Below are 25995 nucleotides of genomic sequence, written 5' to 3'. Positions count from 1 at the left end.
ATGTCCATTTAACAGTGTACATGAACTAAAGTAGGGACACGACCCTTTACAATCGAAAAGACTAGAATTTTCTATTACATGAATAAAAAGAAATATAAAAGTGCTTGTCCATGAATCCCTGATGACATACCAAGTCTTTTGTGAAATATCAATCCAAGTTTTTAAATTTTTATAGAATTAATCACTTTCTAAAACCTACACTTGTAGTAAAAATAAGAGAAATAAGGGTTAGCACACAAAAATGTACTAAATAGGATAACTATGCAAAACCATTCTTCCAAAAAGGACATTTTGGTTTGAAACCATCATTTAGACATTTTTTGAAATGTTATGAACAATAGTATAAGAGACATACAATATTATAATAATCATACAAGTAATAACATCAAATTTAGACACTATCACATGCAAGTCACTACAGTCACCTTAAACCATCACCTAATGTGACCCTCACATTATAGCATGTGCACTGTATGGATAGCATCCCGTACAAACATCTACACTAAGGCAACATATTAAGATCTACAAAAGTGAACTTACCATTAAATATTTTTCACCTTCACATAATATTCATACTGTAACACTTCGAAAATCCAAGACGTGGCTTAAAGTCTAACATAAGTGTAATAGGTCTATACACAGTTTAAAGGCCTGTTTTAATGTTTATAATTCATTAATTAAGTTTAGAAATCAAAACGTCCATGACCTGCGAAAACTAGTTCTAGGAGGTACCAGCGTGCCTTAGCCTATTTGACTAGCTTTTAGGAGTCGAATATCCATGAAAATTGGTGGAAGGATAGATAACATGTGTTTAATTCTATTCATGGTTGAAAATTTTGGGTAATACTCCCCAAGGATCAACCAATGTCCGTTGAGAAGGACCTTTGCACAGTGGTGTCAACATTGCCTGGGCAATATGTAACCACGAGATGCAGTCGACGATCCGTGTGAGGATCGACAGGGCGTGGTTACCAAAGTTGATCAACACTTAGAAAATTCCTTGAAGATAAACAATTGCATATTCTCTTATAAGAACGAGGATGTGCACATTTTTAAGTTTGTCTTAACTAATTCATTAAAGGGTTTGGTTGTTATTTAGGGATTAAGGGAAGACTAATTAACTTAATTAACCCCCCATATAAAAGACCCTAACCCCATAAGTCTAACTACAACTCTCAAAACAAAACTTTCTTTCTCTCTCTATGTGAAGACACCATTAAAGACTAGATACTGGAGAGATTTGAGGGCTGTAAAGGGAAAATTTCAATATTAAATCTTCATCAAACATTGAGTTATGGGATCTAATTAACCTTTGAGGTCTTTTTTCACAAAATGGTCCTTGAAAGTATTTTTAAAAGTTAAGTTTTCATGTGGGTCTTTCTTAATCTCGAAAATTATGTTATGAATTGGGTTTTTTATTTTTTATATTGGATAATCTGAATTGATTAACATTTATTTTAACCTAATATTGACATATCTTGAAGGTTTAGACTAGTTGTGTCGAAGATGACCCTTGACCTTTAATCCTACATTTGATTTTGATATAAATTAGGTTGTATTTAGTTAAATTAACTTTGTTATTGATAGAATTACCATTATATGATGTTTATAAATTAATAATGAACAAGTTACAGTGAATTGTAGTCTTTTAAGCTTGTTTTTGAAAAGATGATCTAGGTTAGGAAGTGAATTGACCTAAGTATCTTGTCTTATGCTATGATCTAGCATTGAGTTGTGATGTAATGATAATTCTAGTCGTGTTATCATGTTGATTATTTATTTAGGATAAGGTGTACCCAAATTAAATTGAATTGAGGGTTTATGATAAGACCTTGATGATGAACTATGAAGCAGCCTTGGTAAGTCTTATGAACTCTATCCTTTACTTCAAATTGTTGTTAATTGTGATTAAGTCATGATGTTGTATTGGAGTGCCTTGTATTAGGATTAATAGGGTGGTATCATGTTGAATTAAAATGTCTTGATTATGATTGTGAGGTGTTATCTTAAGACGTAAACGTTATAAGGAGGGTGAATGATTTACCAATATGCCTTATCATGATATGAAATGTTAATATGCTAACTCACCTATATGAATTGTAATGAAAGGACTTGTACTCATGTAATTCTTATTGAGCTATGATGATGATGATGTTATACAAGGGTTAGACGCTATAACCTAAACTAAGCTATGATTGATAATAAAGGCTTAAATACAATTTAAAAAGGGACTCTAGTTTAGCACCAAGTGAACTAGAGTGAGGAGTGTCCCTTACCACTTAGGTAAGGTTGGATCACTAATGTACTCTTGAGATTGGAGCCTACAATGGATGTGCCATAAAGAGGGTCCCAACTATATCTCCGAGTTCTTGAACTATGTTGCCCTCATAGGAATATTAGCTAGTGGGTTCACATAGTTTCTATGTTTCATGTTTTGGTACTACCTTGGAAAGTAGTCCGTCTTCCTTCGGTGTAGGATTTTCTGACATCGTATTACACATTACCTCATGCGGTCTATGTCGGTTATGGAAAGATGTTCCCTAAAGGTAAAATGAACTAAAGGATTGAACTCGAACTATGATAACCTAAGGGATCTAGCTTAGTCTAGGTCGGGGTATGGGACTCTACCTAAACATTGCACTAGTTAGACTTGAAGGGAGTCTTAGGAGTCTTAGGAGTTCTTATATATTATTGTTCTTGAAATACTACATGAAATATATATGATGAACTTGCACATTATTGATATTATATGTTAATTTGCTCACTTATGGATATGTGTTGCTTTATATGATTAAAGTAAGATTATATGTACACCTAAATGCCATGTTATGTGAAGTAGGAGTTTAGTAATGATTCTTATTGAGTTAATTGATTGAGTAAGGTTATGGGGCTTTGCTTGGTCATTGCACATGTTGACTTGATAGGGGTTTATGAGTAATTTTCTTGCTTTGCTTATAATGAATGTACTCTTATTCTTACTTATTGTTAACATGAACTGATGATAGAGTTGTTTGAGTATGCATCTACTTATGTTATATGTATGGTTGACTTGACTAGACATAATGTTGTAGTTCTTATAATGTACATACCTATGGCTTAATGAATATGCAATATTAATAGGTGTGGTTTTGTTGAGTGTGCATAAAGGTTTTAAATGAATAGTGCATACTTTACGAAATGTCCCTTTTTCTTAGCATGATTTTAACGTATGTGTGCATATGGTCTCATACTTAGTACAAATGCCTTACTAACCCGATTTCATCCTTTTTCCCCAACATTTCAGGTTCCCGTCGTTGAAGTGTTTTGAAAGGCAACTCTAAGAACGCTTGGATCATTGAACATCTAAGTAAGGTAGGACCTCATTTTCCGAGGGCGATGCCAATATCGAGCTTATGATGTTGTTTTAGTTCTAAGTCTCTTACATTCAATCTCCTTTCATTTGAGTACGGATTGTATAAAGCCTATATGTGGCTATCTTTACATTGATGTATGGGCTATGCCAAAATTTCTAATCGTATTAGATTGTTATGAGATGAGACAATATTTGAAGATTATACTCTATCTTATATATATATATATATATGTATGTATGTATGTATATATATATATATATATATATATATGTATATATATATATATATATATGTGTGTGTGTGTTTGTGTGTGTGTGTGTGTGTATATATATATGTGCAATAAGAGTAGAAGGCTATGTAACCTTCCTATACGAAGAGTCTATGTATACTCGATATATATATGTTATGTGTATGTAGAATTCTATGTAAACCTCCAAGTAGAAGTAATTAAATGTTTTAAATTTTCCTCTAAATTTGACCTATGTACGTAAGGATGTAAACTAAGAGGCTAATCTTAGTCCTCCAAAAGGACAATGGCGCCGGTTACGTCTAGGGGGTAAACCCGGATGTGACACATGCATAAGATAAATAACACTTTATACGGCATGACAAGGGAACATACCTCATAATAAAACCCAAATATAGAAACCCAAGTATAGCATGCATAGCACATTAGGATTTTAATGTCAATATTCAGCAATTACTTCATTTACAGGACTTTCATACATTAGTCATTAATAATTGCATAATTCATTATGACTCTCTTACAGCCTACTCATGCAATGTATGGATGATATCCCATAATACAACCCACATGTCATTAAATATCTAAAGAAATCATAATGTACATCTCAGATGATGAAATTAAGCATTTAACCTACATAGACCAGGACAGATAGGTCATGGTATCCTGTGTCGTGTAATCCACACGGTAAAAAGGTTGTGTACTTGCGTAAGGTAAGACAATTAACTTTATCTTAAGTGGATAAACTATCTAGAACTATTTGGGCACCTAGTTAAGAGATAAGGAAGATGTTTACTGAAATCTGACCTAACTTAGGGAGAACTTCCATATTACTTTATCCTTTTCGGGCTTAGCCCACATTCCCATTAAATAGTTTCATTCCATTACATTATTATACTTAAGAGAGCCACAAACATTTGGGTTACAAACCCAAGCTACATTAAAAGGATTGCTCGTTGTCTTTCATATAAGTTCCACCACCATTAGGTCTACCATTTCAAGGTTCATCATTTCAGACAAGGAAGGGCTACCACCACGAGGTGTAGGTTTCAAGGTTTAACATCAAAATGAGTCCTAGAAGCATCATGAAGAGGTAATAAACATTAGGTCTACTGGTTTATTACATAACCGAGAATACCTCCTTATTCATTAATTGTATCATTCATAAAGGCTACCATCATTAGGTCTAAGAATTTAGGACATTAAGATATGAGTTATGATATATTATACAAGAATAGGATGCCTAAACCTACATATTAAAGATATATAATATGTAGAAGATAACATTTCACGTTTTGTCATCATTTATGAGTGTAAAATTGAGAAATACCCTTTCAATAATCACAGAAATACCTTCAGGACATGATCACCTTCACTACATTGAATTCAGATTCACATACTTTGTAAGTAAACACTTCCACTTTTAAGGGGGATCAATTGTGAATCATATTGTACTTCAACATACAATTTAGTCATAACTTTTCTTCAATGCCACGAATCTCAAATGTTCAACACACCATCAATTTTTCATAATCGATTCATAGATAATCATGGAAATAAGTAATACAAAGCATTTTAGACATATTCCCATCATAGGCTTTCATAATCAACAAACCAACTTCATAAGACACGATTTGGGAATTAAGAGAAATCATGGGTTCACATATTACTTTTATCATAAATCATCAATTAAACACCCATACAGTCAATATGTGACATTAGTGACCATATGAAATTGTTTGAAGAAAGAACCCATGATAGTAATTAAAAACCTACGATTTTCAGGAACATGAAAACTTCAAAAAATTACTTTGAATGGACTCTAGGGAGAAAACTAACTCTAGAAGAAGGATCATCATACCATGTTTAAGATTTCCAATGAAATTTGATGAAGAAACACCTTTAATCCAAACACTAGCATTAATTTTTTCTTCGTCCTTGAGTTAGAGAGAGAAATGTTGAGAGAGAAGAACTTTGGGATTTTGATTTGATTTTTAAGAATAAATCCCAAATTCTTCATTTTGTTAGTTTATCCTATCAATTGGGTTTTGATTTGGGTTGTTAGATGTTAACACCCACATTTTTTCTTTAGTTTATCCTATCATTTTTTGAGTCATTATAAACCCTTCCACAAACCTTCAATAGTATCGGCTAAACACAAGAAACATTTAATATTAAAAGAGGAAAAAATTCTAAGCGAACTCTTAACAACATCTTGTAATGACTAGGGAGTTCCCCTTAGTCGTAACTTGCATCTTCCCTCTAAGAAAACTTAGACAAACCCATACCATTTGTCATCACATGAATCATAGAATAAAAATGCAGGAAAAATTTAAAACTTTTAATTATTTATAAGTTAAACTCCAAATCATATATGAAAATAGAATCTAACTTCGTCATCACATACTACCTAAACATAGAAGTATACAAATTTTGGACTTAGCCATCACATCAAAGAGGAGTCTAGGAATAAAAAATACAACAACATCTTCCAACATAAGCAAAGAACTAAAGGTTAGATCATAAGGGTCTTTTACTCACAGTTGAGAAGTCACAAACATTGAGAAGAAAATTCCAAGTATCCATGAAAAGTGACGGGAGCTTGATTCGTCAATGGCCCGAACCTACATTGTTTGGTAAAAGGGAAGAAAATATGGGTTAGTACATCACATATTCTAAGTATGGTTTCTATTCATAACAATCATTAATGCATGTATAAAATAACATTTTAGTCAAAACATGCATTTTACCAAGTAAACAAAACATGCACATAAAGTAAGCATTATAAACAAACCCAACATATTAGCACCCCAACATGTAGAACACCCAAACAACACTTGACCAGTGCAAAGAATAAAATCCCATAAGCATACGTACATTTATAATGTCATATTTCATTATAACTTGATATATTCATAAAGATCATACGTAGCTTAACATACATGTTCTTCAAAGGAAGTTTGCGTAGAGAGAGAATTAAGAGAGATGTGGAAGGAATTGAGTTTTCAATTTGGGGATTTGATTTGGATAAGTAAAAGTGTGGTAAGACTTACTTAAAGGCACTATATACCACTCCCTTAAATAATTAAAACACCCCTCACTTATTTGGACCTTTTAACCAAGTTGAACATGGCTTTAATTTTCAGAAGTCCGCGTCACGGAGTTGTTCCCTCAACTTTCTGGAAATTAATTTTGGGATAGAGGAGTTCGCGATACGGATCAACATTTTGGCCTTTGGTGGAGCTACTTCGCGACATGGTTCTCCCTCTAAGTACAAATGTTTATAGCCTTGAGCAGCTAACTGGCCAAGTGTTTGGTCCTCCTCAAGGACCCCTAAGGTGGTTCTTGGGGGGTCACAACAGAACTAATTGATCCTATAAACATTATTTTAACTATTTAAAGTATTTTTTCAAGTTTTATCCTTCATTCTACACTTCCAAAACCTTCATTAACACCTAAGGACATTTACTAGTTCAACTTCACTAGTTTCTAGAAGTCATGGTCGTTACTTGACATTAGGCTCTATTAATTCAAATTTAAGTTAACTACATTACTTTAGGTCTGTAAACACCATTTTACTTATCATTAATTACGTTTGGCTCGTCAATGTCATTGTATTTCCGGGGTGTTGCACATCTAGTTTTCTAGGATCTCCACAATACCGTTGCGGGAAACAATGTGGCCAAAACAAGTCATAGACTTTAACAAAAACACACATTTACTGAGGATGGGAATAGGTCATGTAGGGAAATGGCTTAATGGGGAAAGATAGGGAATTACTTTAATGGGCGGGGTAGGGAAGGGTGGGTGTAAGATAATATATTTAAAACATTAAAATGGCAGAGAAGGGATGTCTTGTGTTGGGCCAAAAAGCCCATTATTTCAATTAATCTTGGGTGGATCCCAAAACCAAAAAAATAATAATAAGATTAACATTATTAATTGGTCACATTTATTTTTTTGTTTGCCTCTATCATTTTCATATTTTATTAAACGGAAAAGGGTCAAAAATACCCTACAATTATGTGAATTGGTACAAAATTACCCTTCTTCTACCTTTTGGTCCTAAAATGTCATTGATGGCAACATTTTTGCTCTATTTTTCCCTAATCTTTAATATCCCAAATTGATTAATAATGTCTCACTTTTTTATTGGTTACGTAATTATTAATTCAACTAATTTAAAAAATCCATATATCCTCTCAAAAAAGGCGAACCCTTTTTAACCCAAATCATTGAGCTCGCTGTTTTGTTCTACTTAGCCCAACTTTTCCATATCGAAAATGCCTAAGCAAATCCATAAGATCAAGGATTTCTTTCTGACAGCCAGCAGGAAGGATGCTCGAAATGTCAACATCAACAAGAACAAGGATATGGTAAAGTTAAAGGTTCGCTGCTCCAAGTAACTCTATACACTATATGTTTCCGACTTTGAGAAAGTTGACCAGTTGAACTATCAGTTACTCAAGGTTTGAGTGTGCGAGATTGCAAATTCTATGAATGAGGATTTCCGTGTTTCACAGAGTTATTAGGATATGGGAATTTGATAAAACTCGTATCTTCATGCTTTTTTGCAATTTCTTGCACTTTTGCATATCTAAGAATGAAGCTTTTAGATACTATTTTTTGTTTCATTACTTTTAAATCATATTGACAGTATGTTGATGTCTTAATGATTCTAGATTAATTTTGATTTGATAAAGCCAAAAAAAATCTGAAACCTCAACACTCCAAATTCTAAACATTACAAAAAAAAACAAGTAATAACCATATGGGAAAGAAATAATTCAACTATTAATGAATAACCGCGACTCTACACATCATTAAAAATGAATCTTGAAACACATCTAGCTGAATCAAGAACACAAAGATAGTGAGATTTTTACTAAAATTATCGAAGTTATAGAAAACCCACAAAACAATAGCAGAAAGCAGCAGTATTAAAGGGATAAGATGGATTGCATTTTTTTTCCTGTTTAGCAACATAATATTGGGGATTAAACGTAGGTAGTTCTTTTGTTTCAATAGAAATTGTTGATTGAATTAAGGAAAGAACTCTTCAAGTTAAATGATTTGGGTAGTATTGGGTTGAAGCGGGTGGGGATTCTATTGGTGGGTATATGGGTTTCTTAATTAGGTAAATTAATTATTACGGTAACCGATAAAATAGTGACACGTCATTAATGAATTTGGGTTGTCAAAGATGAGGGCAAAATAGAGCTTATAGGTTGACGTTAAGGGCATTTTAGGCCTAAAAGGTAGAAGAAGGGTAATTTTGTACCGATTCACATAGTTGAAAAGTATTTCAGGCCCTTTTCCATTTATAAAATATAGTTGTGATTGACATTAGTGGGGATATATAAGTGTGCTTTAGAAAATTTATAAAGTAGAATATTTTGCTAATAGATTATTCTTTGATGATCTTTTTTCATTGACCGTTGTTCTATTTTTCCATTAAAAAAACTATAAAGAATTAATATAACATATACAAAGTGCATATTAAAACTTAAACGGGGAAGGGCAGAACGAGTTATAAGATTAAAAAAATTCTTAGTGGGGCGGGGTAGGGCGGGTTCAAATACTAGCTGGTTGAGGCTTGCCCCGCCCTAACCCACCCCAACACGCCCAATTGCCATTCCTAACATTTACAAGTCTTTGCAAAGAGTTTTTGGTCCTCAAGGAGTTGCAAGACTATCCTCAAATGATTGTTATTTTTGTCTTCATGCCTTGAATATATTAATATATCATCAATGAACATAATCACAAATATCTCGAGGTATTTTATAAACACCTTACTCATCAAACCCATAAATTCCTCAATACAAATATTCATGCCAAAAGACATTACCAAGAACTCATATTAAGCATACTGGGCTTGAGAAACTGTCTTCTGAATGCCATCCTCCTTACCCTTGAATTGTTGTAACCCAACGTGAGGTTAATCTCGGAGAAGTGCCTTACTTTTTGTAGGTTTTCAAACAAATCATCTATCCTTAGAAGAGGATAGTTGTTCATAAAAATAACTTTATTCAATTGCTGGCACTCAATAATTATACAAAGTGAACCATATTTCTTGAGAAGAAACAATACTACAACACCCCACAGAGAGACACTCGGTCGGATGAAGTTGTTTTGTAACAAATATTTAAATCACTCATCTAACTCCTTGATTTCTTCCAAAGATATTCTATAAAGAGGAATCAATAAAGGTTGCACACCTCAGAGAAGAGCATTACCTAAGTCATTTTCCTTTTTTGAACAAACACCTGGTAGATCATCCTAAAACACTTTTGTTAACTTATCAACAATAGGGGACTAAATAAAGAGTAGGGTTTTTGGAATCTATATTTATAAACCAAAAAGGTTGGTATATTCAATGTTTACAAATAATCTTTCTAGCCTTACAACAAGAAAGTAATTGACCATTATGCATAGAATTTCCCCCTACCCACTCTAGCATGGGTGCATTTGGAAACTTAAACTTGATCGGTCGGGTTCTACAATCACTGGACACATAACAAGAATCAATGAATCCATACCAAGAATAACATCAAAGTCTAGGAAATGGAAAATTTTCTATAGTATCGCTTAGCCACAATAGTGTGGCCTATATGAGAAGACATAGGGTATAAAAACACATCAAAAAAAATATTAAATCTTACATCCATATATGGTGTTACAAAATAATGGTAGAACTGGGTTCAAGTAAGCCATAATCATCAAGATTAAACACTTCCAGCATATCAATAAAGATAATGTAAGATACCTTTTGTTCATGACAAGAGTGAAGCGAATAGAATCGATTTTGATTTACATCACTTAAGCCTGAATAACTAGACAGAACTTTCTTACCTTCTCTTCCCGTAGTGAAACGTTACAGAAAATCCCTTATTTTATGACCACTCAAACCACAACTGAAACAACCATTCTTCCAGCTATGCATTTACCCTTATGTTTCATTCCACACATAGCACAAGGAGAAAATGAATATCCACCACCACTCCCTCCTTTAGTCTTTGGTTTAGAAATATTTTCTCTGTTGAAGTTAGAATGAGAATTAGAGGAACCTTTTCTATAAAACCTTTGCCGAAATTTAGAATGACCACGGTCATTGAACATTGAATGTGATTATCTAATATCATCATTCCTTGCCTTTTTTGGTGCCCTATATCTTTCCCTAATTTTCTCCTCCTTTATTTTTTGAGAATAAACCATACGTTGAGAAAATTCCATATTGTTGATAAGCATAGTTTTACGACATTCGTTGGCCACTATCTCAGACACCTTAAACAAACTTGCTCATTCTTGCCGTAGGGTAGGCAACAATAGTAGGAGCATATCGAGACAAACGTATGAACTTGAAAGCATATATCTATACACTCATGTTTCATGGATGAAAGTTGATGAATTCAAGCACCTTTGCATCTGTCATATAATGTTGTAAAAACCTTTCAATGAAAGTAACTTAAACCTTTTCCCAATCAAGAGGAGCAGCATTAACATCCTACTTTTCCTCTCATTAGTTGAACCAAACTACAACAACACCCATGAGTTGATAAGTGCCAATTCCACCTTTTCCCCAGCATCACTTCCATGATCATCAATACCTTATATACATCATCAATAAAATCTATAGGATATTCGTAACACCTAGTACCCTTGACTTGTAAGTTTAACATGATTTGGGTGTTATAGGTTCCAGCCACGAGCCGAGGATGGAACCATGCCCCATATATTGGTAACGTGGGTGAGCTTTCCCCATGAATCTTCCTAAGGCAGTGTTCATGGGAAGGACCCATGCCTAGTGAATTGTAAAATAGGTCCCTAGGCTTATGTGAAATCTTGTTGACACTAACAATGCCCAACAAGTATAAATCATGCGTCCAACCATTCCCCGTGGTCGGCGTCTCGTGGGTTGGGGCAGTGGAGCAGTAGGTCTGTTATTTTGGAACGAATGAGTCTTTCCTATTTTAATAAAAAATTATGTGATGTAGTTTTATCCTAGTTTACACCACGCATATATGACATTAGACTCCTAAAATCACGTCTTCAAAATAATTAATTCAAGTCCCCCAAAAGAAATCCAATTCCCTGTCAAATATTCTCTCTGTAGAAAGTGAAGAAAAAGAAGAGGATCAAGCTATGTCAGGTAAAGTCTCCAATGTTTCAAGCTTTGTGATAAAAGACTGATGGATTATTCATTCATGGATTTTTTTAATCCATGTAGTAACCATTGTTACAACGCAGGAGTACCCCATATGCGTAACACGACGTACTCGACCTCTCGGAGGTCTTATTAAAGCCTCGTAGCATTCAATCATAAAATAAGTATAAAAGGCAGTGTGGAATTAAAACTTTTCACTATAAAGTCAACAAGGAAGATCTTTTATAAATCGTAAGAAGAATTTAGTCTCATCAGAAAACAGCTTAGACACATCTTATCATTACAAGGTCAGAAACCTTACATTGAAAAGAAACTTATGTCTAATACAATGTCTTTATTGAAAGACATCTAGAACATCCATGTCCTCGAACACATGAGGACATACCAAGTCTTGAGAGAATTCTAATTCTAATCTTGAAGTAAAGGAATCCTTAATTGCTACCACCTACACATGTAGAAACAGAAAAAAATATGGAATTAGTACAATTAAGTACGAAGTATGATGACCATGCGAGAAATCATGTAAATAGGGACAATTTAGTTGAAATATGTTTTTCATGTTATTTCCATAGAAGCTTCATCAATCAAGAGTAAAAGATATCATACAAGTCCATCATCAACAACATACTAAAATAGTCACATAATATTAAAGATAAGACCATACTCAATAAGTAACTCATTTAGCCATTTAGACCTTCTACCTACGTCTAGCCTAAGACTCACCTAAGTAAGACATAAAGTGGCCTCCTATACAACCCTTTCATACACACCTAGATGATCCTCAAGAGTACCCTAACAAACGATATTTCCTTTCCAACACAACAAAAACAAGTCATCATTCATTACCAAAGATCCTAAAGGAAATCTTCATATATTCAAGGGAATTTTAACGTTTGTCTTGGGGAAAAAGAACACAGGCAAGAGAACCCTAAGAGAGGATTGTGAGTTGGGCTACTCAGACTTCACCATGACACTCACTTTCCATTTACCCCACCCCCAACAAAAAGAGCATGCCACTGGGCCCAATGCATAAAAAATATAAGTACAGGGTGGTAGGTGAAACAAACCTGAGGCGCATAGCGCCGACGATCTCTCAACAAGTAGGAGCTTCCGGTGTCTCGGAATACATAACAACATAGCTTTGGTCACCGTTAGTGGTGCCCACATGAATATCCGCACCATCGGTGGTGCTCATCTCATTGATGACTGCTATGGAACTAGACTACCCAGCGGCCATATCTCGTGCCCTCATTTGGCGGGCCTCTTATCCATTAATGAAGTCCTCATCGTAGCCTCGAGGTACGTCGTCTCATTCTTCCTCGCACTGGCATCATCTCCTTCCTAGTAGTGCGACAAGAAAGGTACCTCTTGGATCAACCACATGGCTTAGACTGCAATTCAATGGGGACTTTGAACAATGCATCAAGCACCGCATTCTCTGCTAGCTTGATATGCGCACTCTCGGGCTCAGCTCCCCTCATCTCTAGGTTATCGTCCATATCATCCCTCAAACTAGCAACCGCTGCCTGAAGTGTAGTAAGTTCAATGGTGGGGGCCTGTCATCCTAGTAACCGCAGCTCAAAGTCCTCAAGATGTTGGTGAACCCCCTGAATCTTTTTCTTAGTCTGCTGTGCCACCCTATTTTCTATTCTTCCCTCATTCTCGGCGAATGATTTTTGCATCCAAAGCTACATATGATTTAGCAGGGTGTACATTTGGGCCTCTAACTTCTAGACTCGCGCTAAAAGGATTAGTGTTGCAGATGGGGCGTTGACCTGGATGTGGTGGAGGCTCGACTGGCCACATGGGCGGAATCAGTCGGGGTGGAGTAAATAGGCTCTGAAGCTGCAAGGTCAGCCCCTTTGGCTAACTTTATCATGTACGCTTAGTTTTAACTCAACTGATGCCTCTCAACAATGGGCCCTCTCTGTGGTACCGCTACATTGGCCTCATCCTTGATGAGACCTATATCAACTGTCCGCGCCGGACATCGGAGTGTGTCATAGTGACAAGTAGACACTCCAACATCCATGCACAAGTGGAAGAATGGGTAAGTAGTAGAGGTCTTGAAAGCCCTCCCATGGATCACCGTGATCAACTCCTTTGAAAAGTCAATCTCTAACCCTGCTACCATGAATTCAAGCAACATCGCTTTATCCCAAGTAACAACATTATCAGCATGAGTCAGCGCTAGATAATTTCAAACAACCAAGTATAAGAACTTGGCCGTAAAGGTGAGGTTGGCCGTCTTAATTAACCCTCGGGGGTTTAACACCTAGTCTTCCCACTCACCATCTATTGAAAGATGTTGGGCTAACAACCTCTTCATAGCTCTCTCTGCTATGTGGTCCTCTGAAAGTGCCACTTTGGACCGTCTCCCACCTATAGTAAAATTCAATAATGGTGGCTGCCCATTGTGAGACAATGGTGGGGTCATGCATAAAACAGCGAAAGGCGGCCTTAGATATATCAACATGGCAACCCCAAATCAGAACAGAGGTGAGCCGGTCCTTTTGGCAGGTCTCGCCCGCCTATCAGTATAGCCCCTAAGAGTAGCCGTATAGTAAGCATAGATATTTATAACTATATCCTCACTGTAAGACAACAAACTCCACGCCATCCACTCAAACTTGTGCAGGTTGAATAATCTATGCACCTTGGGGACTGTATGCAAACTCCCATTAAGAACTCGACGCTTAACATTTACCAACCGAGTCATCACACCCTTCTCATTAAATATTCATACATCTCTGTAGATCTGATAATGACCATCGACGCACCACCAGTTAGGTTTCTCAGCAACCGGTGTATGGAAATCTGATCGAGGTGTAAGGGTGGACTACGAGTTAGAAGCCTCATTAGACAAGGCTTCGTGATCGTGGTCCTCTGGGTAAGTGGTCCACTAAGAGAAGAAACCGGAGGTAATTTCCTCATTCGAGCCTGTAGTGGGGGCCAACCCAGATACTGAGTCAGATTCAAAGACTGATGCTCCTTGAGAGTGAGAGGCAGCCGCAGAAGGTGAACTGGTCAGTGTTCGCTGCTCATCAGACTGGGAGGCAGTGACTACGCCGGGAACCACCTTCTGAGGGGTGCCCTTAATGATTCATGCAGCTTGTGTTGGGGTTGTGGATCCCGGAGGAATGTATTCTGGATCTTGCTCATTGTCAAAATTGGAAACCACCCGACGAGACTAGTCCACTTACTTGGACTTTCCCCTTGAGTAAACGATACATTTCTTAGGAGCCATTTTTACCTATAGGGCAATTGTTACTCTCACTTCAGCAATACTACACACTCAAAAGAAACAGAGCGATGAAAGGAAAAAAAAATCAAAAAACAATTTAGGTTTGCAACCTCAGGTCAATGGGCACTATCAACTGTCCGTCGATATGGTCCGTCGTCTGACACTTAAAATTTTTTTAATTGATCAACAATTTCAGACCTTTCAGACCAAAATCACAGAAGTCAAGAATGGCCCATTGATCAATCGACGGACCATAGTCCACTTCCGTTGTCTAACACTTAGAATAATTTATACAATTTGTGAAAACAAGTTCTATGAACGAAACGATGATCGTGCAGAACAGCCCGTCGATCAATAGACAGACCGTTATTAACTTTCGTTGTTTCAAACTTCAACAATTTATGGGTGTTCCAATCGATGGAGCCCATCGACAAAACATCTATCCATCGACGGTTTGTCGACAGGGTCTCGTACTGTTGTCTTGAGACAGACTTTAGGCCTTTTCGCAAGATCAGTTTTATGGAAAATTTTTGACCCACTCAAGTTTTTTTAAGAATTATAACACCCAACAAAAAAATGTATTCGTCATTCCTAGAGTTTCGGTTTCACATAATTTATGTTCTAATTCATACATACTACGAAAACCTAAGTAGGAATTTATACAACTACATCAAAAGTCACATTATAAGAAGACTAATAAGTGACACAACCACATTCGTTCATTTTAATGGACGTAATACACGAGTTATTAGCATGCAGGATCTATTAATTTAGTCCCTCAATCACGAACCACATTTGAATTTTGATTAAACAACTATGAACGAGAATTCAAAGTGTAATGTAAATCAAAATACCTTTTAGTTTGTAGTGATGTGGTTGTGATATTAACTTGAAACAGTAGCCTACGTGCCCGAACTTTTATCATCGTCTGAAGAAGAACGGAGAAACAAGAGAATTTGGGAAGAGGGAGTTTGGGGAATTTTAGGAATTTGTAATTTGGAGTGATATGGAATATAGGAGTGTAATGGATGGTGATAAAGGAAGGAAAGGATGCAATAAAAAACGGCTTAGGAAGGGAATTTTAATAGAATTTGAAGGTGGGATTGAATATAAACGATTATGTCCTTTAATATTACAAGTCTAGTCAGGTTGGGTCATTGGCATTTTTGACCTACAAAACCCTGTCGATGATTCGTCTACTCGGACCGTCGTTTGCAGCTAGACTTAGATAATCTGAAGGGACGTACTTGGGATGTACGGACACCATCGACAGCTAGTTGATTGAATGACGGTTCGTGGTCCCTGCACATGTTATACCAATTAGACTATTCTTTTGTGATTTTCTGGACACTTTTTGAGAGACATACCCTACGCTTGTGTCTAGCCAACAGTAGCACTCGAAACAAAATGAAATAAAATTAAAAACAAAACGAAATATTAAAATACGACTATTCCTACAAAGAAAATAAAACATGTCGTTTGCTAAAAGGTACACCTTTGGTTGCCTCCCAAGAAGCGCTTGATTAATCATCAATGCATGAAGCAGGATCCATGATTAATCAAACTTCATCAAGGTGATAGGACTCACCATTTGATGAACACTCTCCGCATGTCCTATGTATATCTTAATCATTTTCCCATTGACTGTGAACTTTGCACCCTTCTTAATCACCAACTCAACCGCTCCATGTGAGAACACTTTATTGATGAGGAATGTCCCTATCCACTTTGAGTTGAGTTTGCCCGGAAACAAGCATAGCCTAAAGTTGAATAGAAGCACCAAATCACCAACGGTAAATTGTCGCTTTTCAATAATTTGGTCGTGGTAATTCTTCATCTTCTCTTTATAAACGACTGAACTTTCATAGGGTTTGAGGAAAAACTCATCAAGATCATTCAACAAACTTAGTCTTTTTTTCGCCTCTTCCTTCCAATCCATCCTCATTTATTCATTGCCCGCATTTCTTTGTGCTCTAACTGGACCAACAAGTGACAAGCCTTCCCATATATAAGTTGGTATAGATACATACCAATAGGAGTCTTGTATGCAGTCCGGTAGGCCCAAAGAGTATCATCAAGCCTCCTTGACCAATCCGTTCTATTAGTATTCATCGTTTCTCCAGAATTCGCTAGATCTCTATGGTGCATCCCATATTTCTCCAATAGCCCTTTGAACAACCTATTAAAAAAGTGAGAGCCACCATCACTAATAATGGCCATAGGTGAGCCAAATCTAGAGAATATATTTTTTTCAAAAATGCGGTGACACTCTTTCCTTCATTGTCGGGAAGCGCTATAGCTTCCGCCAATTTTGACTCGTAGTCAACCACCACAACTATATACATCATTCCATGAGAACTCACAAACGGCCCATAAAATCAATCTTCCATACATGAAATAACTAAATCACCAAAATAGGATTTAAAGGGAGCTCTAGCCTCTTGGATATTCCTCTATCTCATTAACACCGATCGCATGATTTGGAAAACTCGTGAACATCTTGGTGAATGGTTGGCCAATAGAACCCACACTAAAAAATCTTATGCGCAGTTCGAATACCACTATTGTGCCCACCCACATGCGAGGAGTGACATGCCTCCAAAACACTCAACATCTCAACTTCCAGTACACAACAACGAATAATTCCATCAATACAACTCTTGTATAAGTAAGGCTCATCACAAAAGAACTTTTTTACATCATACATGAACGTCTTCCTCTAATAAAAAAACAACTCTGATGGAACTATATCACAAAACAGATAATTTGAAAAATCTGTAAACCATGGAATCAAATCTTGAGAAGCGGCCTACACATGTTCATCATGGAATTCATCATCAATTTTAGCCTTATCTCCCACTTCACGCATAGCTTTGTCCTCTAACCTAGACAAGTTATCGGCAACTTGATTCTCAGTCTCTTTTGTATCTTTTACCTCGAAGTCAAACTCTTACATTAATAGCACCCATCTAATCAACCTTGCCTTTGCATCCTTCTTTGTTGTGAAATTACTAAATGTGGAATGGTCTCTATGCACAATGACCCTCGTACCAAGAAAATAGAAGCGAAATTTTTCGAATGCAAACACCATTGCAAGAAGCTCTTGTTTGGTTACTGTGTAGTTCTTTTCAGCTTCATTCAACGTCTTACTTGCATAGTAAAAGGGGTAAGGGATTTTATAGCTTCTCTGTTCCAATAATGCAGCAAGAGCAACCCCACTAGAATCACACATCACCTCAAATTGCTTACTTTGATGTTGGGAAATAATAACGGGAACGGACACTAACTTCTCCTTGAACTCTCCAAACGCTTTCAGACAAGGTTCATCGAAATAGAACTTACATTCCTTCTCGAGTAATTTATACAAAGGATGTCCAATTTTAGAAATATCCTTGATAAACCTCCGGTAAAAACCCACTTTTCCAAGAAAACTTCTCACACCTTTTACAGAGATGGGTTCAGGAAGCCTCTCTATAATTGCGACTTTAGATTAAGCAACCTCTATCCCCTTCTCCGAGACGCGATGGACCAACACTATACCTTCTTTAACCATAAAATGACATTTTCCCCAATTAAGCACTAGATTACAATCGTCACACCATTTGAGCACCTTAGCTAAATTGCTCAATCTCCGATCGAAGGAGTCTCCCAGAACATAGAAGTGGACCATAAACACCTCAATAGTGCCTTCCACCATATCTACGAATACCGACATCATACATCACTGGAAAGTGGCATGTGTGTTACACAACCCAAACAACATCCTTTTGAATGTTAATGTCCCATAAGGGCAAGTAAAAGTCGTCTTCCCTTAATCCTGAGGGGCAATAGATATTTGGCTGTAACCGGAATAGCTATAAAGAAAACAATACCACCCTTTTCATGCGAGTTTACCTAAAATCTAACCCATAAAGGGCATGGGGAAATGGTCCTTCTCAGTCCATAAATTGAACTTCCGATAATCCATACAAACTGTCCTTCCGATCACTGGACGCATTGGAACTAGATAATTACTCTCATTAGGCACCACTGTCATCCCACCTTTTTTGGCACACACTGAATAGGGCACACCCAACTACTTTCTACAGTAGGATAAATGACTCCAGCATCAAACCACATGATTATCTTCTCTTTAACTACCTCTTGCATAGGTGAATTAAACCTTTCGTAGTGCTCGATAATTGGTTTTTGATCGGGCATGAGTTGGATTTTATGTGAACAAGTACCTGGGGGGATCCCAATAATGTCCACAATAGTCCAACCAATGGCTCATTTGAACCTCTTCAAAACCTCCACTAAACACTCTACTTGTTGCCCATTCAAATTCGCTACAATTATCACCGTCAAAGTGTCATCTCTACTCAAGAACACATACCTCAGATGAGGTGGTAGAGCCTTAAGCTCTGATTCCGGAGCCTCCTCAATAGTTGGTTTTGCAGATGGAGACTTGCAATGCTTCATATCTAAATCAAATTTCGTTGGTTTTGACCGATATTCATTTCGTTCAAGTATAGCAACTAGAGACCTATAATCTTCAATAGTATCACTCTCAAAATTCATAATCACTGCCTCTAGTGCCTCTATACCTTGTCACTCTTCAATTTGTACATCTGATATGATCCCAACCCTATATGATATAGCATATACGGTTTGGAGATCACCACTCTGCTTCACAGACCTACATATGTGGAAAGTTGCTTCTTCATTGTTCAACCTAAACTCATATACCCCTTTTCCATATCTAACAATCAACACCTGGTTTAAAGGAATGGCCTTCCTAGAATAATGGGAACCTCAAAATCAACCTCACAGTCAAGAATCAGAAAGTGAGTCGAAAATATAAATGACTACACTTTCATAAACACATCATGGAGTATACAAATGGGCCTCTTCACTGTTTGATCGACCATCAGTAACCGCATCGTAATTGGCTATGGGTCACCTAAGCCTAACTTTTCATAAATAGGAAGATGAATGAGGTTTATGCTTGAACCAAGATCACATAGTGCATTAGCAAAGTGTAGCAACCCCATTGTACATGGAATGGTGAAAGTTCCAGGATTTTCTTTTTTCTACACAAGTGACATTGTAGCAATAACACTACAACGCTGCATTCTTTCATCATCCTCAATACTCACGGATCTCTTCATTCTCACCATATCCTTCATAAAGATAGCATAACCTGGCATTTGTTCCAAAGCTTCTATCAAAGGGATATTGATGGAATGATGTGTCAACATAGTGATAAATCACCGGCATTTAACATACTCAATCTTCTTCACTAATATTTGAGGGAATGGTGGTGGAGGTCAAGTAATGGGGACCACTTTCTGAGATACCTCTTCTTCTATCACCGTGTTGTCCACCAACTCTCCACTAGTCTCTACAACCTCTTTGTTTTATTCTCATATCATCTGCTGCCATAGACGACATAGGTGGATCAATGGTTTTCTTACCCCCTCGAGTAGTGACGGCCATGAATTACCCATTATTTTTAGGGTTTTTGATAGTGTTGCTAGGAAGGGTGCCGGGTTGGCATGGAGTCACAGTAGTAGACAATTGAGTCATCTATAACTCAAGATAATTAATTGAAATCGCATGTGCATCCACCTTTTGTGAAATATTACCTAAATAATCTCTCATCTCCTTGGTAGATTCATCACTACAATAAAATCTCCTCATCATATTTTTTAACATACTTTCAACTACCTCCACCGTACCTAGGAGCAACTTCTTGATTTTGTGGGGGAACATAGGTCCCACTTAGATAATTCCAACTGCAATAGTTACCCTAGTTGAATTTGTTGCCACTGTTGTAGTTTCAATCACGAGCATATTGACCCTCTCAATTGTAGTTACCATAGTTCTGACCTTTATTTCCTTAAACTTTGCGTCGATTCTCCTGAATGTGGCATTGGGTGTTTGATCGGAAACCCCCAGTCTCCTTTTTTACTGCATAGGAATCTTGTTCATAATAGTACTCATCTACCGCCGGTGGTGGTTTAGACAAGTAGTTCACCCCATTTACCTTTTCTGCACCTCTGCTTACATGTTTCGAGACCAATCCTAGCTATGTTCTCATAAGTGCCAATTCTTCATGCATATCATAAGTTTTGGATGGTTTGTAGCTTTTACTACAAAGGTGTTTCTCCCAGTGTCTGACATTCTAGTGCTCCAAGCCTTGTTATTGCGAGATATCTTCTCCAACTTCTCTACGATCTCTGCATTTGTGTACTCTCCATAGAAACACTCAAAAATAGAGTCGATTAATACTTTATTATTATCATCATGACCCCGATAAAAGTACTCTTTCAACGAATCATCATAAATCGGTGGTTTGGAACGCCTCTCACAAATGCAGTAAATCTGTCCCAAGAGCTACTCATTGACTCCCCAGCTAGTGCCACAAAGTTTTTCACTTTATATTTGTGGTTGAACTTCTTAGACACTGGGTAAAACCTAGCTAATAACACATCTCTATATTGATCACATGTAAAGGTCAGTTGTAGGGAATCTTAGTAAACCATATTGCTGCATCTCTTGTCAGTGAAAGAGGAAACACTCGCAACCCGATGACATTCATATCAAGTTAAGCCTACCCACGCAACTCTTACACACACACCTCAGTTTCGCTATGTGAGCATGAGGGTCTCTTATGGTAGTACTAAGAATAAACCTCTCGTGGTGAGCATATGCATCAAACTACTGGGGGTTTCATCCTCACAGCCTTCTCCAACTTATTTTCAACATGAACATGATTGGGTGTCTTAACCGGTAATGGAGGTTTATAAATTTCCCCATCACCTTCATTGGCTGGGTTTGGTTGATTTTCCATTCATCCCAATGTACATTTAAGTTCAGGATCTGATAGAATGAGTGGATCTCCTCGACATAGTGTATATGGCATATAGTAAAGGTAAACATGAAAGATACAAACAGAAAGAAAAAGTAATATCCGGAAATTGTTGACTAAATAGCAATAATGTATTTAAATTTAATCTAAAATCCAGAATTCCCCTACAGCGGTGCCAAAATTTGATACGCTCAAATTACATCTCCCTAAAGAAGTATAAGTGGTCGTAATCAAGTAAAGAACCTAACTAGTAAGTTAGGGTAGATACCATGAGAAAAATGGTTTAGACTTAACTACAATGTACAATTATATCTATTTAGCCAAGGTTTTTCTGAAAACAAGTAACTAAAAGGGGGGGGGGGTTTGTGAAACAATTTTCTTTAACACTTCTAAATTAACAAGTAAGCAAAGGTAAAAATCGAGTTTTTATCAAGTTTTGACACTTAATAGTATATATGTGTTCCTATTGGTTCATAAGTCATATCCTAGCATAGCAATTCTTCACTAGTGTTTTGCATGTAATGTAATAAGCTATGTATCTCTGTATCCTTTGTCCGACATCTAGAGAATTTAACCCCGTACCTTGGTCCGGCTACGTGTATATAATTTACTAACCCTTCCCTTTACTTCATATTAGACATCATATTGATGTATGGCTTAGATATTAATTCACACCAATCGACACTAGCCTATTAGATGGTATCCTACTGAATCTATGTTTATAATTCTTTTCCTATTACTACCTCCTTGGTTCGTCAAGTAGCAAAACGGATAGTTCTAACGCGTGCACTCCTGAAAAAGACTTCTAAACGAAAGAATTATCAATAGATGCAAGAAACTATTTGAGAATTGTTTATATGCTAGGTCTACTTTGTTAATTACCCATGGCTCCGACAACCCTAGTTGTAGATTTAGTTACCCATGCAAGCGAGATCATAATCATAATTTCAAACGAAGAAATCATGAACATAGTTCAACAATAAGAATAAACCCAGAAAATCAACTTTACATTGCAAGATATATCAAAAAACCAAATCCTAAAATTGAATTATTACCAAAGTTTGCCAAAACTAATCTCAAAACTAAAACTAGAACAACACGGTTAGCCGATGCACCTACGGTCCATCCATGCCTTCCGTCGCTCAATCCTTAGAATTTCTCCAACATCGTGTACTAAACTATCATTGATAAAATCAACGGCTGTCTGTACGGTCCTTTAATCCATCGATAGACTATCAATACCTTCTGTAGTTCCAAACTTTGTAAGATTTCCCCGAGTTTGTCCATAAATTCAATCGACGGTCACCACCTAGGGACTATCAATTAAACGACGATACGTCGATGTCCTTCGTAGGTTGTCTTTCTACAGTATTTTGTAGCTACCTTCTGCGTTTTTATTCTGGACATCTTTCTTGCAAAACAAACATAATATCATGTTAATACTACTACAAAAAGGCTCTAGACACACACAACTCTTAACAAAAATGCATTGAAAGCATGATGAGACCACGGTATATCACACATCCCACAGGATCACAATAGGCATTAACCTACATATACCACACTAGCTATGTATGGAATCTGGAGTCTACCCTAACCCATGTAGGGTGTTCTACCTGAAAAAGGTAGAACTAGGAAACATCCCAAGTTGGCAAATGGTTTAAGGGATATCTAGAGGCTTCTTTGTATTCTAATCTCATTCTTCCAGTAGAGCTACTACCATAAGAATTTTAACTAATTACTTTGTCTTGGTTCTCATGGATTAAGTTCATTCACATGAGAGTATTTAACAAGGAACCAACCCTTAGCCCTTCAAACTTATAATACCATTACAAGCACGGGCACCACAAAGATCTACTGATAAAGGTTGATAAGGATAGCTATTATGACTTTTGTAGAGATGGTTTTATGTTGTTCCACCCAACCTACCTCTTAGACAATCATTCTACTCAAAAGGAGGCACCGTTACAGTCTATCACTTCAAGGATTCATTTTTAAGCTTCTTTTATTATTCATGGTTCTATATTAGTCTTTCGTAAAAGGGTACCTACTTTAGGCCTACCGATGCTAGAATATCATTCACTCATTCATTCAAGACAAAGGTTCCTAACCCTACCAAGTCAAGGGTTCATATTCCTCAATTTCATTCAAGTACCAAGTAGGGAGAACTAATTATATAATAACTAGATACAACTTAATTCTATAAAGACTCAACCATGGAAACCCCTATTTTATGGAACAACCGATTTGGTGTATTCCCATTGTTACTTAATATCTTTTTTCAATTATACCTTTACATAATATTTCAAATACTATTTTAAACTTTACCTTAACAATTTAAATCTAGTCAAACCTCCTACCCTAAAATAATTAAGGATATTTAAGTAAATTTATAAATTATAATACAGCACAATACAATCAAAAAAACAATTAAAATATTACTAAGCAACAACAAATAATACAATCCAGCCAAACATTGTATCTTCCATATGATAGAGTACAATACAATACAATACATTATGAAACAATGGGTAATAATGATCTAAACAAACTGTAAAGGGGAATGTTTCTTTGAATATGATAAATAAGCTAAGGAAGAGGTCAAAAGATAATGAATATGAATAGGATCCCTAAAGTAGTTTGCTTTGAATGGGTGAGATTATGGGTTCCTTTCATTCATTTCACATGCAAGCCTTGAGGTTACTTATGAATTGTTTCTCTTATGTTATGTTTATCTAGATGCATTTATTATCCCTATGGCTTATGTTATTGTCCCTTATGATTTTTGTACGTCTGATGTTGACGAATGCATAAGATATGCTTATGGTTGTAATTTATGCTAGCCATCATATTTAGTATTTTATTGTACTAACTCAAACTCTTTCCTGTATTCTCATTGAATGTAAGGTCTTACTTTCACAGCTTAAAGCTACCCCCATATGCGGACGCAGGCCCAGGATCACAAGTGACCCCAAGTTAACTTTTGTGGTATATCATAAACAAACTAAATAAGCTGAATCAACATATAATATGTGCGGAAGATAATCATAAAAAAATATGAAATGATGGGGAATACTCATATACTAAATCTTAATATATGAAAACTAAGAGTTTAACAACAACTAAAATGTAAAAGTTGAATAACAAAGTTGAATATTAACTATATCTTAAAGAAGCTTCTAATTAACTTGAAGTGTTGGAGCATGCCCCATCTAAATGTACTAATAGATTAAACTAAATCTAAAAGCAAAGAAAGACAATTATTGTCAATCGTCCATGAATAATAACGACTCACCAGTGATGCTACTGAACTACAGATCCAAAATTGATCATGTGTGATCTTGAAGCTGAGTTCCTGAACCTACATCATGACAAGATGTAACATAGAGTATGTTTCAATACTTGACAGGTACTAAGCATGACGGATAGATTAAAGTTGCACAAGAAACATAACCGAACCAAACCATATATCTGAGCAGTTATAATGTAAAAACATACTAGTAAAGTGATAATACTTAACATTGAATGACTGAATACAATGACCATGTTTATAACACTTATGGAGGGAAACCTACGCCTCATAGGTGAAGTGACGCCACGTCGACTGGGCGTAGGACACTTAGAGTGGGGAGATCAAGCCACAAATTTTGGGTCTCTGACCAATACAAAGGGGCACCAATACAGAATGTTGCTTGATGTACTAACCGTCAGTCCCTCTTTTGATTAGCACTTGGATAAATTATGTTGGTGTCTCAGCAAGCCCAAGGTCATTTTGTGTATTTAACCTAGCCTTCCTAAAATTAGTTGGATGAATTCTTATGTTTATTTTGGGTATTTTAAGTTGGTTTGTAAGTCTAAAACACTCAGATGAATTCATTATTCTAAAGTCAAAACCCAAAACCTCTAAAGAACACTCTAGAAGACCATTAAAGATTTAAGGGAGATTGGAGCTTGGAAGTGGGATTCTCCATCAATTCTTTTGAATTTTCATGGTCTAACATCAATTATGTTATGTCTTTCATCCTTGAATCTCTTTTCATCAAGGATCCAATCTTTAAAGTGATATCCAATGTGTTTTAAAAGATGAAATTGTCCTATTTTGTAATCTAGCTATGAGTTCTTCCATAAAATGTATTA

At 36.3% G+C, this 25995-nt stretch overlaps 1 pseudogene; it reads left to right on the top strand.

Moving 5' to 3' along the window:
• The first annotated feature begins 7880 nt into the window (after positions 1 to 7880).
• LOC107013202 lies at positions 7881 to 8101 on the top strand (annotated as a pseudogene).
• The last annotated feature ends 17894 nt before the right edge of the window (positions 8102 to 25995 follow it).

The sequence above is a fragment of the Solanum pennellii genome, chromosome 3 (assembly GCF_001406875.1).
Source record: "Solanum pennellii chromosome 3, SPENNV200".
In the NCBI taxonomy this organism is placed as follows: Eukaryota; Viridiplantae; Streptophyta; class Magnoliopsida; order Solanales; family Solanaceae; genus Solanum; species Solanum pennellii.
This window is presented reverse-complemented; position numbering and strand designations above follow the sequence as displayed.